This window comes from Oryctolagus cuniculus, chromosome 4 (assembly GCF_964237555.1).
Source record: "Oryctolagus cuniculus chromosome 4, mOryCun1.1, whole genome shotgun sequence".
NCBI lineage: Eukaryota > Metazoa > Chordata > Mammalia > Lagomorpha > Leporidae > Oryctolagus > Oryctolagus cuniculus.
In genome coordinates, this window is record NC_091435.1 from 114596001 (window position 1) to 114614051 (window position 18051).

General features: G+C 38.4%; 1 long non-coding RNA gene across 4 annotated transcripts in view; it reads right to left on the reverse strand.

Moving 5' to 3' along the window:
* LOC127482891 (uncharacterized) overlaps window positions 1-16719 on the reverse strand; it is a 165179-nt gene extending 148460 nt beyond the window's left edge. For 2 of the 4 annotated variants that reach the window (XR_007908788.2, XR_011388381.1), the window contains exon 1: window positions 16324-16719. This is a non-coding gene — a long non-coding RNA (uncharacterized lncRNA). The remainder of the gene's footprint in view (window positions 1-16323) is intronic. The other 2 variants (XR_007908789.2, XR_007908787.2) reach the window with 1 other exon arrangement.
* Window positions 16720-18051: the final 1332 nt, after the last annotated feature.

Sequence of the window (18051 nt, forward strand, 5' to 3'; positions counted from 1 at the left end):
ATGACTAATCACAGATACATTTTATTTTAACACAATTTCACACAAAACCTACTGTTTATGAAGCATAATGAACTCCACTCAAAATGAACTTTCCCATGTTCAAGTCCTAGTCCAGAAGGCAAATTTTTGTAGTCCGTGTCTTCTTTCTTTCCTCAACAGCATGTTCTGTAGCAGATTTTGAAATGCTTTGATTTGTGATATAATACATCACATACATATTGCATACATACATATGGTGAGAGCAAAGAAAAAAAACAGTAATACCAATTTAAAATCATTCCTAGCTCCTATACAGGGACAACTGATAATGAAAATATAAGCTTTTATCCAATTTTTAAACACATTTTGGGCATGATGATTCCAACAGTGAAAAGGCACAGTATTTTTTAATATCATCTAATTTAAACTTAATACAGATCATTTTTATGAAAGTAAGCTTTCCACCTACACTTTCATAACAATATATTCACATCTGAAATAGAAAAGTACATTTGATATTAATGATGATGAGAACCTCACCAAGGAGAGCATTTACTTATGTTCTAGTCATCAGCAGTATGTATGCTAAGAGAATCTGAAGTTTCAGTGAATAAAATTCATTTTGGATAGTTATTCAAACAAGGATTTCTACCAAATTGTGGAGTAATATAAAAGGAAAAGGGGGTGTGGGGCTGTGGTGTTGCAGGTAAAATCACCTCCTGCAGTGCTGCCATCCCATATGGGCACTGGTTCAAGACCCTGCAGCAACACTTCCACTCTAGCTCTCTGCTATGGCCTGGGAAAGCAGTAGAAGATGGCCCAAGCTTTTGGGCCCTTGCACCAACATTGGAAGACCTGGAGGAAGCTCCTGGCTCCTGGCTTCAGATCCGCACTGTTCTGGCCTTTACAGCCAATTGGAGAGAGTGAACCAGTGGATGGATGGAAGAACTCTCTCTCTCTCTGTCTCTCTGTCTCTCTCTCTCTCTCTCTCGTGTGTGTGTGTGTGTGTGTAACTCCGATTTTCAAACTAAATAAATAAATCTTCAGAAAAAAGGAACAAAATAGTTCTTGAAATATTATCTCATTCACTGCAAACAAATAATATTATTATTCTGTGTGGTTCTCACAAACCAAACTAGGATTATAGCTGGAAATTATTGTGAAGAAATTTCAGTTCTTACTGGTGTTGCAATTAGTCAGCAGCCATGAAAAAGGATGTTGGCAATGACCGCTGTAGAAGGAATGCCTGTATTGGAAAGTGCACACTGACACTGATAATGCACAGATTGACAGATTGGGTTTGAAATTGAGTTATTTAGGTCTGTGTTGCGCAAACTGTGTTATCTTTTGAAAAGTTTCTTAACAACTCATTTTTAGGGATGGTAACTGATTATTAACACATGGATTTCTTAATCAAAAGTATTGTTATATGAAAGATTTTTATAGAAGATTATAAAAATAAGATTTTATTATTAGACTCAAGCACTATTTCAAAGTTATGCACTGCTTAAAATGAATATTTTCAAGTAATTTGGAGAGGGCTTTTGCAGCAAATGATTTTGCTGAGTGTACTTAAATTTATCTCTCTAACACTGTAAGCACTTTATTGTCATAACCATTAGCTGATCTAAGGAGAAATTCATAAATTTCACTGTTCACCTGGCCCTAAGTGGTTGAAGCAGAATTTGAATATATTTTGCTTAACATAAAAACACATATGTTCTGCCCTGTGATATTTCTTTGCATGGTAATTCTTCTAAATCTAAAATTAGGAAAGCATGGAAGACGGCACGTTATTTTTTGAAGAAATGTGTTTATTCCTCTGAAAAATCTATACCTAGGAAAGATGGGAAATTCATAGTGCAGTATCAAGTACAAGCAAGTGTCAAATATTGTAATAATATTAATATATCCCTACAGAAAATGAGTATTCAATATTATATTAAATGTATAGATTCCTTTATATATGCAAAGTTATAAAATATTGGTAGTATTTGATATTAAAAATAGTAACAGTACTTTTTTATTCTCAAATAAAATTAGCTACTATTTACCAATTACATTTAATTTTAAATATAAAGTGAAGTAAAATGTTTGTGATTTTTTAAAAATCAAAAAAACAAAATCCTAAAAAAAGGCAAAGATGCAACACGATCTGATCCCTGAAGAATTTTAAAACCTGTAGAATCAGAAAACAGAATATAGAAGCCACTCAGGAAGCATACAAATTGAAAGAATAATAATAAAAAATGTGGAAATCTGAAGATCTTGACTTAAGTGACAATTGGATTACATGTGCACATTCTATGAATAGGTAAATGTGGAGAGATAAAATCTGGAATCGTATTGCAAAGTGCCTTGAGTGCCACAAGAAAGAAGTGTACTTTGTTCTATTATCAATGAAAGTAAGTGAAATGCATTGGCCATATGAGTAAAATGATCATATATAAACCTGAAAACTTCCTCAGGATTACATTCTTTTTTAAATGGTGAAATATTGACTTACTAGTTCTAGTACAAGAAGTGGTTTAATGAACATGTATTACTTTGGAAAAGAATATTTCAAATTTTTTAAAGTTCTTTATTGACTGGATGTTGATGGTTTCACTTTTTATTGATCAACAATATTTGCATTAAGTGAAGCTGCTAAAGGTCACATTTTCATTTTCATTTTTCTGAAAAAAATACCCAAAAAAGGCACCCAAAGATGATATAGAAGTTCATAAAATCCTGATTTCAAAATACTGGATGCTATGGTGTTGAACCATATAGTACAGTGCATCCTCCCGCAGTGCTGTTTGCTGATAGCTGTCAGAGAACATCGTCTGGTCATTCCCAGTTAAAAGAAACTGCGTTGCACAACCACTTCCCTAAACAAGGCAATGCAGGAATATAAACGCTTAGCTCATGTCTTAGTCATTTCAGGCAGAGAAATATCGTAGAGTGGCATAAACAACAAATGCCTTTTTCACACAGTTCTGGAGACTGAAAGCCCAAGATCAAGGTACAGGCATATCTGGAGTCTGGTAGTGGCACACCCCTGCTTGCAGGCCACTGTCTTCACATCCAGGGGAGATTATGCTCCTGTCTTTTTCCCTTGTTATGATGACATTAATCCATTCCTGGGATTTCCATCCTCACTCATTTTTTTTAAAAAAAAGTACTTAAATTATACAGTTTTCATGTAATTCATTTATACAGACTTAGGAAAATGGTGATACTTCCCACCCTATGCTCTCTCCCTCCCACAGTCCAATACTTCTTCCTCTTCCCTCTCCTGCTCCCACTATTAGATTTTACAAAAATCTATTTTCAGTTTACTGAATAATTGTATGGTTAACCCTACCATACATAAAGAGCTCAACAAATTGTATGAAGAAAAAAACAAAAACAAAAACACTGTGCCTAAACAGCAAAGACAAAGGCTATAAACAATCCTCAACTGTCCATTTCATTCCAATACATTAAATTTTAGGTACTCTATGATTTATTCCAAATCAAGGCAAACATATGATATCTGTCTTTTTGAGACTGTCTTATTTCATTAAGTTAATAGTTTCCAGTTGCGTCCATTTTATTGCAAAAGACAGGATTTCAGTTCTTTTTTTTTCTTTTTTTCTTTTTGAGTAATATTACATAGTGTATATATACAATAATTTATTTATGCAATCTTAGTTGATACACATCTGGGTTGATTACATACCTTAGCCATTTTTAATTGAGCTATAATAGCTAAAGAAATCTTATAAAACAAAAACAAAGCCGGAGGCATAACATTACCAGATTTCAAGACATACTACCAGGCAGCTATAATCAAAACTTCTTGGAACCAGCACAAAAACAGAGTTATAGAACAATGGAACAGAATAGACACTCCAGAAATCCAGAAATCAATCCATGCATCTACAACTAACTTATGTTTGACGAAGGAACTAAAATCAAGCCCTGGAGTAAGGACAGTCTCTTCAATAAATGTGTTCGGAAAACTGGTTCTCCACATGCAGGAGTATTAAACAAGACTCATACCTTATATCTTATACAAAAATACACTCAAAATGGATCAATGCCTAAATCTATGACTCAATACCATCAAATTACTAGAGAACATTGGGGAAACTCTGCAAGACATTGGCATAGGCAACGACTTCATGGAAAAGACTCCAGAAACACAGGTAAACAAAGCCAAAATTGACAAATGTAAAAACATCCAGTTGAAAAGATTCTGCACCACAAAAGAAACACTAAGCAAAGTGAAGAGGTGACTGACACAATGGGAGAAAATATTCGCAAACTATGCAAATGATAAAGGGTTAATATCCACAGTTTATGTAAACAATTCAAGAAAGTCAACAACAAAACAAACAACCAAGATAAGAAATGATACAGGGATTGAGCAGGCATTTTTTAAGAGAAGAAATTTAAGTGGCCAACAGACAGATGACAAATATCTCAGGATCACTAGCCACCAATGAAATGCAAGTGAAACTCACAATTAGGATTCACTTCATCCCAGGTAGAATGGCTCTTCTACAGAATTCAACAAACAACAAATGCCAACGAGGATATAGGGAAAAAGGTACCTTAACCCTCTGTTAATGCGAATGTAAACTGGTGCAGCCATTATGAAAGATAATGTGCAGATACCTCAGATATTTGAGTATAGACCTACAATATTATCCAGCAATCCCACTTCTGGGAATTTACGCAAACCAAGGTATCAGCATATGAAAGAGTTATCTGTATCCCCACATTCATTCTCACTCTTGACTTCATCTAAATCTAATTAAGATCCTGCTTTCTCAAACCATTGCATTGACTGCTATGCTTTCACTGAAACAGTTGGAGATTGGGGAGAAGAAACATATGGGCCACAATATACTATTAATTATACTCAGAGAAATTCAGCAAAACTATCCTCTCCAACTTCAGAGCTTCCTCTGTGACTTGATATTTGTTGCCTTATTATCTATTTAGTCTGCCCAACCTGCCTCTTTTTTTTTTTTTCAATATTTTATTTATTTGAGAGAAAGAGTTAGACACTGAGAGGGAGAGACAGAGAGAAAGGACTTCCATCAGCTGGTTCACTCCCCAAATGGCTGCAAAGGCCGGGACTTCGGCGATCCAAAGCCAGGAACCAGGAGCTTCCTCCAGGTTTCCTACAAGGGTCAGGGGCCCAAGCGTCTGGGCCATCTTCTACTGCTTTCCCAGACAAAGCAGAGAGCTGGAATGGAAGAGGAGCAACTGGGACTAGAATCAGCGCCCACATGGGATGCCTGTGCTACTGAACCACAGCGCTACCCCATCTGTGACCCCACACTCTCATATACAGAATGATCTTAAGAGTCATGACTCATTTATCTGCATTATACATAACATTTTAGTGTTAAGCCCTATCTTAGGAGGTCTGTTGTTTTTGTTGCTCTTGTTTTCTTACAATAACTCCACACCCTCAGAAAACAATGTAACAGCCATGAGCACATAGACCCAGACCGGCAAGGGCTTAGTTTTTCATTATCAAAATTTCCAAAAGAACATGATAGTCATTCTATTGCTGACCAAAGGAGGAACACAAGCAGTGTAGGGCATTCAGAGACATGCATATAAATTATCCATGCACCAACCAATATCAAATTCAATTTATGAATTACCTGTTATTCCCTAGGGAAATTTGGGAATTGATACTTCCCATAATCTTTTTTATTTATTTTATAAATTCCTTCTGTCTTCTCGCATCCCAGTGTTATTGACTGTTATGACCTATTCGAGATGAGTATACCAGCATTTGGGAATTCTTAAATACCTGGATATTACTTTTAAATTTGGACACAGGCAGGGTAAAAATGTGTCATTCAGCACAGCCTGATCATCTATTAAAACAAATTTGCTTTAGTAAACATGTCACTGAGATAATCAATGACACAATGGAAGTAACAACTTCTCACCTGGTATGGCTCACTGAGGAGGACGGGTGACTTCTGCTTCCTGAGGATTGGCAAGACACTTTAGGATAAATTAGACATACTTTGGGCTGTTAATAAATGGGATACCAAGAACAGACAATTCCCTAGAATTAGGCATATGAAAAACCTGATTCTTTAAACATCTTGGTTGCTAGGAGTTTGAAGAGCATATACCTATAATCTGGTGATCTCTCTAAATTAAAGCAATTGTTGAAAGATTTAGAAATTATTTAACTAATGAAATATTAAGAATTTCTGTACATTTGGGTAAAATAATTCTTTTTCCTTCTTTCTTTTTTAAATTTTAAAAACTTTATTTCAGGTATACAAATTTAATGTATTTGATACACACGAATTTTTGAATACAGTGAAACTTCCCACCCTACCCTCTCTCCTATCCATACTACTACCCTTCTTCTTCCTTGTCCTATTCCAACTCTTAATTTTTACAAAGATCTATTTTTAGTTTGCCTTATATTCATAAGATTAACTCTACACTAAGTGAAGAATTCCAAAAATACTTTGAGGAAAAAACACTGTTCCTCAACAGTAGAGACAAGGGCTGTAAACAATTATCAGATCTCAGAATGCCAATTTTACTCTAATACATTATATTTTAAATACTCTAGTAATACTCTATTAATTACCACAGATCAGGGAAAGCATATAGTATCTATCTTTTTGGGGACTGGCTTATTTCTTTATTTTAAAGATTTATTCATTTATTTGAAAGTCAGAGTTACACACAGAGAGAAGGAGAGGCAGAGAGAGATAAAGGTTCTGCTGGTTCACACCCCAGTTGACCACAACGGCCAGAGCTGCGCTGATATGAAGGCAGGAGCCAGGTGCTTCCAACAGGTCACCCCACATGAGTGCAAGGGCCCAAGCACTTGGGCCATCTTCTTCTTTCCCAGGCCATAGCAGAGAGCTGGATCGGAAGTGGAGCAGCTGGGACTTGAACTGGTACCCATATGGGATGTGGGCACTGCAGGAAGTGGCTTTACCCACTATGCCACAGTGGCGGCCACCGGGACTGGCTTATTTCACTAAGTATAATGATTTCCAGTTGCATCCATTTCGTTGTAAAGTACAAATTTCATTTATTTTTACAACTTAGCAGCATTCCATAATATTTATATTTGTATTTATATTTATATATAAACCATAATTTCTTTATCCAGTCATCAGTTGCTGGACATCTGAGTTGATTCCAAAATTGAGCTATTGTGAATTGAGTTGCAATAAACTTGGGGGTACAAATAATACTTTAATATACTGATTTCATGTTGGTTGGAAAATTCCTAGGAATGGGGTTACTGGGTCATATGGTAGATCTATCTTTATACTTCTGAGTTATTTCCAACTGTCTTCAACAAAGGCTGCACCAGTACACAATCCCACCAATAGTGGATTAGAGTACCTTTTACCCACATCCTCAGTAAGAAATGGCAAATGACTTTGACAGGCATTTTTCAAGAGAGGAAACTCGAATGCACAAAAGACATATAAAAAACAAAAAGGAAACCTGTTGAAGTGAAATGGACACTTTGAGAAACAGTGACTTGATCAGCCCTTGTCCTGACTGTTGATGAACAACTTAGTACTTTATCCCTCCTAGTATTTTTTTGTCCTACTTAATACTATTGGTTGAACTCTGTAATTAACACACAATTATTCTTAACTATTGAAATTTAACTGAAAAGTGATCCCTGTTAAATATAAGAGTGGGAATAAGAGAGGGAGGAGATGTACAATTTGGGACATGCTCAAATGGACTTGCCCCAAATGCCCCAATGGTAGCGATAGAAATGTGCCAGGGGATTCCAAGTCAATCTCATCAAGGTGTCAAGTACCAACACCATCTCACTAGTCCAAGAGATCAATTTCTGTTCATAATTGATCATAAAGATAGAACTAAGAGTAAAAGGGATCACATAAACAAGACTGGTGTCTGCTAATACTAACTGATAGAATCAAAAAAGGAGAGAATGATGGGAAGAAGGATACACAGCAGACTCATAGAATGGCAGATGTCCTAAACGGCACTCTGGCCTCAGAATCAGCCCTTCAGGCATTCAGATCTGGCTAAAGAGCCCATGGGAGTATTTAAGGCATGGAAAGCCAAGACACTCTGGGGAAAAAAAAAAAAAAAAACTATATGAAAGATCTCTGAGTGAGATCCCAGTGGAAAGAACAGGTCATCAAAGGAGGAGGTACCTTTTTCTGAAGGGAGGAGAGAACTTCCACTTTGACTATGAACTTGTCTAAATAAGATTGGAGTCAGCAAAATCAAAAGGCCTCCATAGCCTTGGCAACTCATGACAAGAGCCTAGGGTGATTACTGATGCCATAAACAAGAGTGTCAATTTGTTAAGTCTACAACAGGAGTCACTGTGCACCTACTCCTCATGTAGGATCTCTGTCCTAAATGTGCTGTACAGTGTGATTTAATGCTATATATAGTACTCACAGTATTTTACACTTTGTATTTCTGTGTGGGTGTAAACTGTTGAAATCTTTACTTAATATACGCTAAGTTGATCTTAGGTATATAAAGATAGTTGAGAATGAATCTTGATGTGAATGGAAGGGGAGAGGGAGCGGGGAGGGGAGGGTCATGGGTGGGATGGAAGTTATGGGGGGGGAAAGACATTGTAACTCATAAGCTGTACTTTCGAAATTTATATTCTTTTTTTCTTTCATTTTTTTAGTTAGAAAATATAAATTTTTAAAGTACAGTTAATGGATTACAATGGCTCCCCCCCATAATTTCCCTCCCACTCACACCCCTCCCATCTCCCGCTCCCTCTCCCATTCCATTCACATCAAGATTCATTTTCAATTATCTTTATATACAGAAGATCAATTCATATATATTAAGTAAAGATTTCATCAGTTTGCACCCACACAGAAACATAAAGTGAAAAATACTGTTTCAGTACTAGTTATAGCATTACTTCACATTGGACAACACATTAAGGACAGATCTCACATGAGAAGTAAGTACACAGTGACTCCTGTTGTTGACTTAACAATTTGACACTCTTGTTTATGACTAGGCTCTAGTCACGAGTTGCCAACTTCGATCTTATACCGACAGGGTCATAGTCAAAGTGGAAGTTCTCTCCTCCCTTCAGAGAAAGGTACCTCCTTCTTTGATGGCCCCGTTCTTTCCACTGAATCTCACTCGCAGAGATCTTCCATTTAGGTCTTCTTTTTTTTTTTTTTTTTTTTTTTTTTTTTTTTTTTTTTTTTCATGGTGTCTTGGCTTTCCATGCCTAAAATACTCTCATGGGCTCTTCAGCCAGATCCGAATGCCTTAAGGGCTGATTCTGAGGCCAGAGTGCTGTTCAGGACATCTGCCATTCTGAGTCTACTGTGTATCTCGCTTCCCATGTTGGATCATTTTCTCCCTTTTTGATTCTATCAGCTAGTATTAGCAGACACTAGTCTTGTTTGTGTGATCCCTTTGACTCTTAGACCTCTCAGTGTGATCAATTGTGAACTGAAATTGATTACTTGGACTAGTGAGATGGTATTGGTACATGCCACCTTTCCGCGGCTCAACAGGCTAATCCTGCTCCTAGCGGTGCCGGCACACTGGGTTCTGGTCCCGGTCGGGGTGCTGGATTCTGTCCCGCTTGCCCCTCTTCCAGGCCAGATCTCTGCTGTGGCCCGGGAGTGCAGTGGAGGATGGCCCAAGTGCTTTGGCCCTGCACCCACATGGGAGACCAGGAGAAACACCTGGCTCCTGCCTTTGGATCAGTGTGGTGGGCCAGCACAGCGCAGCCATGGCGTCCATTGGATGGTGAACCAACGGCAAAAGGATGCCCATCAACAGTAGACTGGATAAAGAAATTATGGGATATGTACTCTATAGAATACTATACAGCAGTCAAAAACAATGAAATCCGGTCATTTGCAACAAGATGGAAGAATCTAGAAAACATTATGCTCAGTGAATTAAGCCAGTCCCAAAGGGACAAATATCACATGTTCTCCCTGATCAGCGACAACTAACTGAACACCAAAGGGGAAACTTTTGAAGTGAAATGGACACTATGAGAAACAGTGACTTGATCAGCTCTTTGTCCTGACTATTGATGTACAATGTAATACTTTATCCATTTTAGTATTTTCTCTTTGTTTTGTTCTAGTACTATTGTTGAACTCTGTAATTAACACACAATTATTCTTAGGTGTTTAAATTTTAACTGAAATGTGATCCCTGTTAAATATAAGAGTGGGAATAAGAGAGGGAGGAGATGTACAATTTGGGACATGCTCAATAGGAGTTGCCCCAAATGGTGGAGTTAAAATCATGCCAGGGGAATTTTATATTCATTAAATAAAAGCTAAAAAAAAAAGCTCAGAATCACAATGAGGATTCACATCATCCCAGTTAGAATGGCTCTCATACATTAATCAACAAACAACAAATGCTGGTGAGGATTTGATAAAATTTTCATTAATTGTGTGACTCAATACTATTAATATATAAATTCCTCCAAGTTGATCTATACATTAATTTCAGTCTCAATCATATTCTAAGCAGATATTTCTTTCCTTCAAATTCACAAGCTGTTTCTTTCTTTCTTTTCATTTATTTGACAGGTAGAGTTGTAGACAGTGAGAGAGACAAAGAGGAAGGTCTTCCTTCCATCGGTTCACCCCTCAAATGGCCGCTATGTCTGGAGCTGTGCCGATCCGAAGCCAGGAAACAGCAGCTTCCTCCTGATCTCTTATGTGGTGCAGGGGCCCAAGTGCTTGGGCCATCCCCCACTGCCTTCCCAGGCCACAGCAGAGAGCTGGCCTGGAAGAGAAGCAGCCAGGACTAGAATAATGCTGGGGTCGCAGGTGGAGGATTAACCAAATGAGCCACGGTGCCAGCCCCAATCTGTTTCTAAAATTAATATAAATATACACATATCTCAACTGCAAATGTAATCAACACTATAGAAGATGGATTATATAATGGAATAATTCATCATATACCACAACTTACATATAAAAGTGCATACAGGTAATACAATAGTATCTATAGTATTGGATAGAAAACTAATTAAGAGAAATGTAAACTGAAATAAAAATAGAATTTCATTATTTTTAGAAGGGAAACAGAATGTCCAGATGTAGAAATCCCTACCTCCAAACCTCTTTCAGTCCAGATGATTTGATTGTGTCTTTGGAAGGGTGCTATAAAATTTCTCCAGAAACATGTTAGGAATGTCCTAAGGACCAAGGACCTAAATCTACTACCTGATGCCATCAATTACTAGAGAACCTTGGGGAAAAAGAAGATGCAACTGACACAATGAGAGAGAACATTTGCAAACTATGAAACTGATAAAGGGCTAATATCCAGAATCTATAGAGAGACAACCCTGGTAAGGTCACACGGAAAACTTCATGTTTGAGGGAGACCCAAAACACATGCATTCTCTGGAAGACATGAAATGCTCAGTTAGTAAAGCCCTGCCTGTAAGGTCTATAAAGTCCCTTTATTCTTTACAACTGCATGCCTCAAGAAAACTCACTCATACCTAATGAAATCTATGGCAGAAGACACTGATACCTGTATTCAACACCCAGTGGGGCTCTGGGCCTCAACTTTGTCCTCCACCTTTGAGTAAACATCCTGGCCTGTTATACACAAATGGAGACAAAAACAGATATTACCCATAAATCCATGTTGTTGATGAGACTCAATCTTCCTATGTAAAACAGTTATACTAACCTAATCAATAATGCAGAACAAATGTAACACATTTCCTTCAATCCATGTGGGGCCCAGAGCTTATACACTTGCATTAACAGATAGTCCACATCCTGGAAGTACCATCTCTGGCTGCAGTTATCTGATCACTTGTTGAGAATCATGTTGGGAGAAGATATTCTTATAAGGTGTTGTTTATTGATTGATCAAGCTAACTAAAATTGTCAGTGTCCATTGGTATGTGGCTTTTACACAACCCTAAGGTAGCTGCTTTGTTACTGACTGAATATTAGGCAAAACACTTCAATGAGCAGTGCTGATGGTGACACAGTTGACTGTACCAGCTATGCACAATTCTTTCCTGTGCTATATCTTCATGGTCAATGATCTTCTCATATAATCAAGGGAATTGTAGAAAACTGATTGATTTAAAAAGATACCCTTCTGTTGAAATAAACTCTATTTTTGAAAAAATCCATTGTGAAGAAGACAAAAATTTTTCACTCATATAGATGGACATAATAAAGGCACCTACAAAACAGAACAACTGTTACAATCATGCTGACTCATCTTGCACCAGGTTGGTAACCATTATAGCCTGTTGAACTAGCATGCAAAATGGACATGTAATTGTAGCTGATATGTTTCCACACACACCCCCTGTGAGCCAGAGACCAATGGTTAAATGGTTCCATGAGATATCTGTGAAATGGCATAACAATGTGAAATGAGGAGAACTGGGTAACAACTACCATGGTTTGGCCCCAATACGAGACTGACAAATAGATCCCATTGATTGTTTTTTTATATTTTATTTTATTTAATTAACATAAATTTCCAAAGTACAGCTTATGGATTACAATAGCTTCCCCCCCATAACTTCCTTCCCACCCACAACACTCCCCTCCCCCACTCCCTCTCCGCTTCCATTCACATCAAGATTCATTCTCAATTATCTTTATATACAGAAGATCAACTTAGCATATATTAAGTAAAGATTTCAACAGTTTGCACCCACACAGAAACAAAAAATGTAAAATACTGTTTGAGTATTAATTATAGCATTAATTAAACACCTAACAGTAATTGTGTATTAATTACAGAGTTCAACCAATAGTTTTAAGTAGAACATAAAAAATACTAAAAGGGTAATGTACTAAGTTCTTTATTTTTCTTTTTTAGTTTGTTATATAGTTATTTTTTATTTAATAAATGTGAATAAAAGTGTAACTTTTGTATTGTTGTGGCTCCCCCCCAACCTCCCTCCCTCCTGTGGCCCTCCCCTCTCCCACTCCCTCTCTCATCCCGCCCTTCATCGAGTTTCATTTTCAATTACCTTCATATACTGAAGATCAACTTAGTATATACTAAGCAAGGATTTCAACAGGCTGTACTCACACAACCACACAAGGTATAGGGTATTGTTCGACTAGCAATGTTGTTTTTAAGTTTCATAGCAAAACACATTAAGGACAGAGATCCTACGTGGGGAGCATGTACCCAGTGATTCCCGTTGTTGATTTAACAGTTGGCACTCCCCATTGATTGTTGCACTTTACCATGGATTCTAATGATCTCTAATTACTGTGTGGATGCAGGAACTACCATTCAGTCACAACAGACTTATGCAAGATGTTAGGAGATCCCATCATCATTCAAATATGTTAGATAATTACTTTCACTTTAAAGAATACCCAATAATTTGCAGTATCCATGTTCCTTATCCTCCATCACTCAGTAGTACTGTAGCAATAACTACACAAGACACCATTAGTGACTGGACAACAAGACTAACTAAAGGCCCCAGGACCCTAAGTGTACCAGGAGGGAAGCAGTATATTGAATATGTTGCTTGGAAATGACAGAGCAATGGAGAGACTAGGTACCACTAACATGACAGTGCTATGACTGACAATGTTTATCCACAACCAGATTTGTTTGATATTTGTTGTTTGTCATTTTTCTCTTGGAGCATAAACTTAAGGGATGGTAGACATTCAAGCAGCTGTCTTACATGATAAAGAGTCTATCACTAGACTTCATATTACTACTAGGGAGCTCCTTAATATGAGAGCTTATTCCTTAGAAAGACTCTTAGACAGTTACAGAAAGAAGGAAACCTCTCATTCACTGGGCAGAGTGGCAGATTCAGTAGGTGTGATCATGGGATTTGTCAAGGTTGCTGTTGATGCTGTTTACGTGGAAGGTCTCTACGATCATAGACACACGTTGTGGGTACTTGTAGCTAGGATGTGGGCACACATAGCCCTGCAAATTAATTGCCCTTGAGCAAGATCAGACAGAGTGGGTAATGTCGCTCCCTTGCCCGCAAAGGAACGACACTGTTCGCAGCTTATCGGTCTTCAGTAGACTTTTAATGAGAAAATAACAGTGACATAGAAAGAATGAAGGGAGGAGCTTTTCTGATGTTTGACTTTTGGACAATATTTGTACATGTCCCTGCTGCCCACATTGATAGCACCCTCATTTATCAGGTATAGCCCTCCTTGTTGATTTTTGTAATGACATACCAAGCAGAGTGGCAGGTCCTGAATGTTCTGTTTTTTAAATTAATTTATTTTGTTAATTTTTTATTAAAGGGACTGTTACAGAACACCTCAGCCACAATAGCCAATCGATCCATATCTGCGTTGTACTTATGTTTTGTAGAATTTACAGTACTATGGGCATTACTAGGCAATCTTCACACAGCACCAGAAAAGGATCCATACTGAGAATTAAACATCATTAGTAGTCATCACCCGCACATTCAACGTCCAGCATGACTGCGTGTTCCCCTGGGATGGAACAGCAGCAGCAGAGGCTTGCTCCGGCTCCCCCTTAAAGCCCCCAAGGACAAGGGTGGCTCATTGCCAAGATGTTAGGCAAGCAGTGCGTCCCGTCCCGGATCTTGGCCAGAGAGCCAAGACATGAAGCATGCCCACCTGTTTATCAGAAAACATTCCTTTATCCCCCTCCCCGGGAACTGGCCAGGCTCCCAAGGAGCGGGAGAAGGTCATCCGGCAGAGAAGTTACTTGTCTATCAGAGCCAAACAAAGACACAAGCCTCTCCATCCCAAAATCTGTCCTTACATTTGGCCCTAGAGTTGCACCAAGGTATAGGCATAATTAATACATCATAAGAATATAATACAAATTTTTATACAAATCTACATTTAGCAATCAAACACAATAATATTCAATATGTTTTAAGGATAAATTGAAACATATCTGAGGGAACTAGCCTCTTATTATCTGTAATTATTACATTTCTGCAGGTGTGTGGAATCTTAACTACTTGTGGCATATTTTGACTTACTTTTTTTTTTTTTTTTTGTAAAGCAAACCAAGCATAATCTGCTCAAGCATTCCTATCAATAATAGGGGTAGAGTTAGTACATAAAACAAAAACAGAATGGGTAGTCCGGACACTTTGTCACCACAATTTCTCATTTCACATAGTAATATTAACTTTATAACAGAGAACATTTACTTCAAATGAAATATTTAAATGCAAGGTGAGGGCTGTTCAGTGTACACTGATCTATATTTTTTACTCCCAGTGTTTCTTATCCACAACACCCTCTTCAGCAAACCAAGGACTAATTGTTTCAACAGCACTGATAAACTGCTCTCCGGTTTGTTTCTTTAACCCTATTCTCTACATCTGTAACAAAGTTTTCACAGCCTTTGTCATGGCTTGCTTTTTTTTTTTTTTTTAATGCACATTTAAATCTTTTCTGAGCAAATCCCAATGTTGCTCATTCATGACTCCTTTTGCTAACCAAGGACTATTTTTATAGCATTAATGAACCGTTCTATGGCTCGCCTTTTTTAACCCTATTCCCTGTATCTGTAATGGAGTCTTTATAGCTTTTTTTTTTTTTTTTTTCCTAGGGGCCGATTTAGGGAGAGTCAATGGACAATACCGCAGCGGCGGTTCGTCCTCTAAGGACTAATTTGGTAGCCTAGTCAAACTGGGATATAAATGAGATGGCCCCCTCGAGCGCAGGGGTGCACTTGATGGGGGATGGTCCTTCACTGAATTTTCCTTTGTCTTATCCAGTGGCTCATCCCTACAGGGACCTTTGTCCGTCTGTTTCCTGTCCCACTGACTACCACAGTCACTAGACTGACTATCATGCCGAGACTCCTCCTGAACCTTTTCTAGGAGCTCGCATCCTTCATCAAGTAAAAGCCCTATGCTCTCAGTGGGGTCCTGAAGTGTCTGTTCAATGAGTTGCCACAATCTAAGTATTTCTGCCGGCTCTCCGGCTGCTCTCAACTGTCTCCCTACTCTCTGCCACTGTTGCTCATCTAATTCGCCACCTTCCACAAACCATGGTGACGTCTTGGCAATGGCCCTAGTGAATGCGCATACTGTAGCCTCCCTGCAGCTTTTAACAAGCAGCTCAACAGCACGCGCAACCTAGTGGTGGACGGAGTATTGTCCATTTCGAGGTAAAAAGGAAGTTTCCGAGTATTGTCCATTTGGAGGTAAAAAGGAAGTTTCTGCCTATTTCCTGGCATTTCTGAACACTTTGTACTCCCGCCTTTTAAGGGATTCCTTTACCCTTTTTTCTGGCGCTTAATTTCCCCGTCTTTCTTCGACGGAACCGCGGTTTCTATTCTTTCCCCAGCTGGATTTCCATGCACATGCACGCTTACCTTTTGTTCCTTACCTATTCCTGCGTGTAGAAAGTGGTCCGAATCCGAGTCATGGAACCACTTGTCGCTCCCTTGCCCGCAAAGAAACGACACTGTTCGCAGCTTATCGGTCTTCAGTAGACTTTTAATGAGAAAATAACAGTGACAGAGAAAGAATGAAGGGAGGAGAGTGGACAGGAAAGCCCCCTCCTTCCTCAGCACACAGCTTATATACAAAATCTGGCCAATTGCAAGCGGGCTCAAGTCCATGCACGGAACACTCCAATCCGCTGTCTGTTCACGCAGTGTGCACGCGTCCTCGGGCCAATCAGATGAGGTGTCACGCAGCAGGCAGGCTCACCGCGTGGTCCTCGGCGCCATCTTGTTGTTTACAACATTCTCAACTCCTCTGGAAAGTCCCAACTGTGGGAAAGCATTGTCCTAACCGAAACTAGCAACATTGGCCTTGTGATAAAGACACAGCAACAGCTATCAGACCAACCTTGACGTGGGGGCTCCATGGCTGCGCATCCCATGGAGCCCCACAGGGTAATGTAGGTCAGCCAGATAACCAGTATATTGGAGAACTGAGAGCATAACCAAATACTGAATGGCTTTGGAAGGAGAGTGGTAACCAACCCACTCTTCCCTTTCTTCTTTAGGACTTTAGTGGCAGGTGTGATGGGAAAATGCGATGGTCCATTTTAACCAAGCACTAGCACAAGGTGACAATCTGATGAAGCACTAGATTTGTCACACTCCAGTTCAGAGTGAATCTATAATCATTCACATCTCCCCACAATCAATGCTTCTGCCATATATTCAAATTGAATGACCACACAGTATTTCAGGGATTGATATATCTTTGAACTACAGGCATAAATATTGAAGATTTCAAACATCATTGATATTTCAAGAAGACTAATGTTTCCTGAAACTGTTTCTATGTCAATGGATTCATCGGTAAACCAAGGTCTCACCAACTGGACTAGAACTATTTAGACAAATGTTTATTTACAAACACCCAATGGATTTTAAGTAAATCTGGACATAGAATGCTTACATTTCAGGACCTCTCCAATATTTTGAGGGATTTGAGGACTCCATGTACTGAAGTACAATAACATCCTTTGGTAGATAGCTGACAAATCAGATGTCTCTTCCCTGAGCACACCCTCCTTGAAAGGCCAATCAGATGACTTTGTCCATTAATCTGAATGCATACTTATACCTGTTGTTGGTGTGATACCATAAAGACCATGGAATAGAATATATGCCTAATCATAGCAGCTTGGGTAAAGCCATAGTCAATATAATATAACAATAATATTCACCAATGAGAAGAAATTCAGCAAATGAAGTGCTATGCTGAAATAATTATTGAAGTAACAGCAGTTCATACAATAATGTTAGAGTATAGCCCACATGTCCCAGGATCAGCTGTCAGAAATTATATGGAATTAGATCTTGAGTGTTTAGGATAAAGGAAAAAGTAGCACAAAACTGGATCAATGAGAGCTTATTAATGGAAGAACATTCTCCTGTGAAATAGATTTTTATTTATTCACAAGGCTATTAGGAGAGGATGCTAATATAGTGCAAACCTGACACTTGGAAGATTGTAAAAGGATATTTCCTAACCAAAGTGAAGAATATGATGGACCAAAATTAATAAAATATGGCTATATTACAATGGATATACTATGTACAGCATACACCAGTGTTCTACAGGAAGACATTTAGGCCATT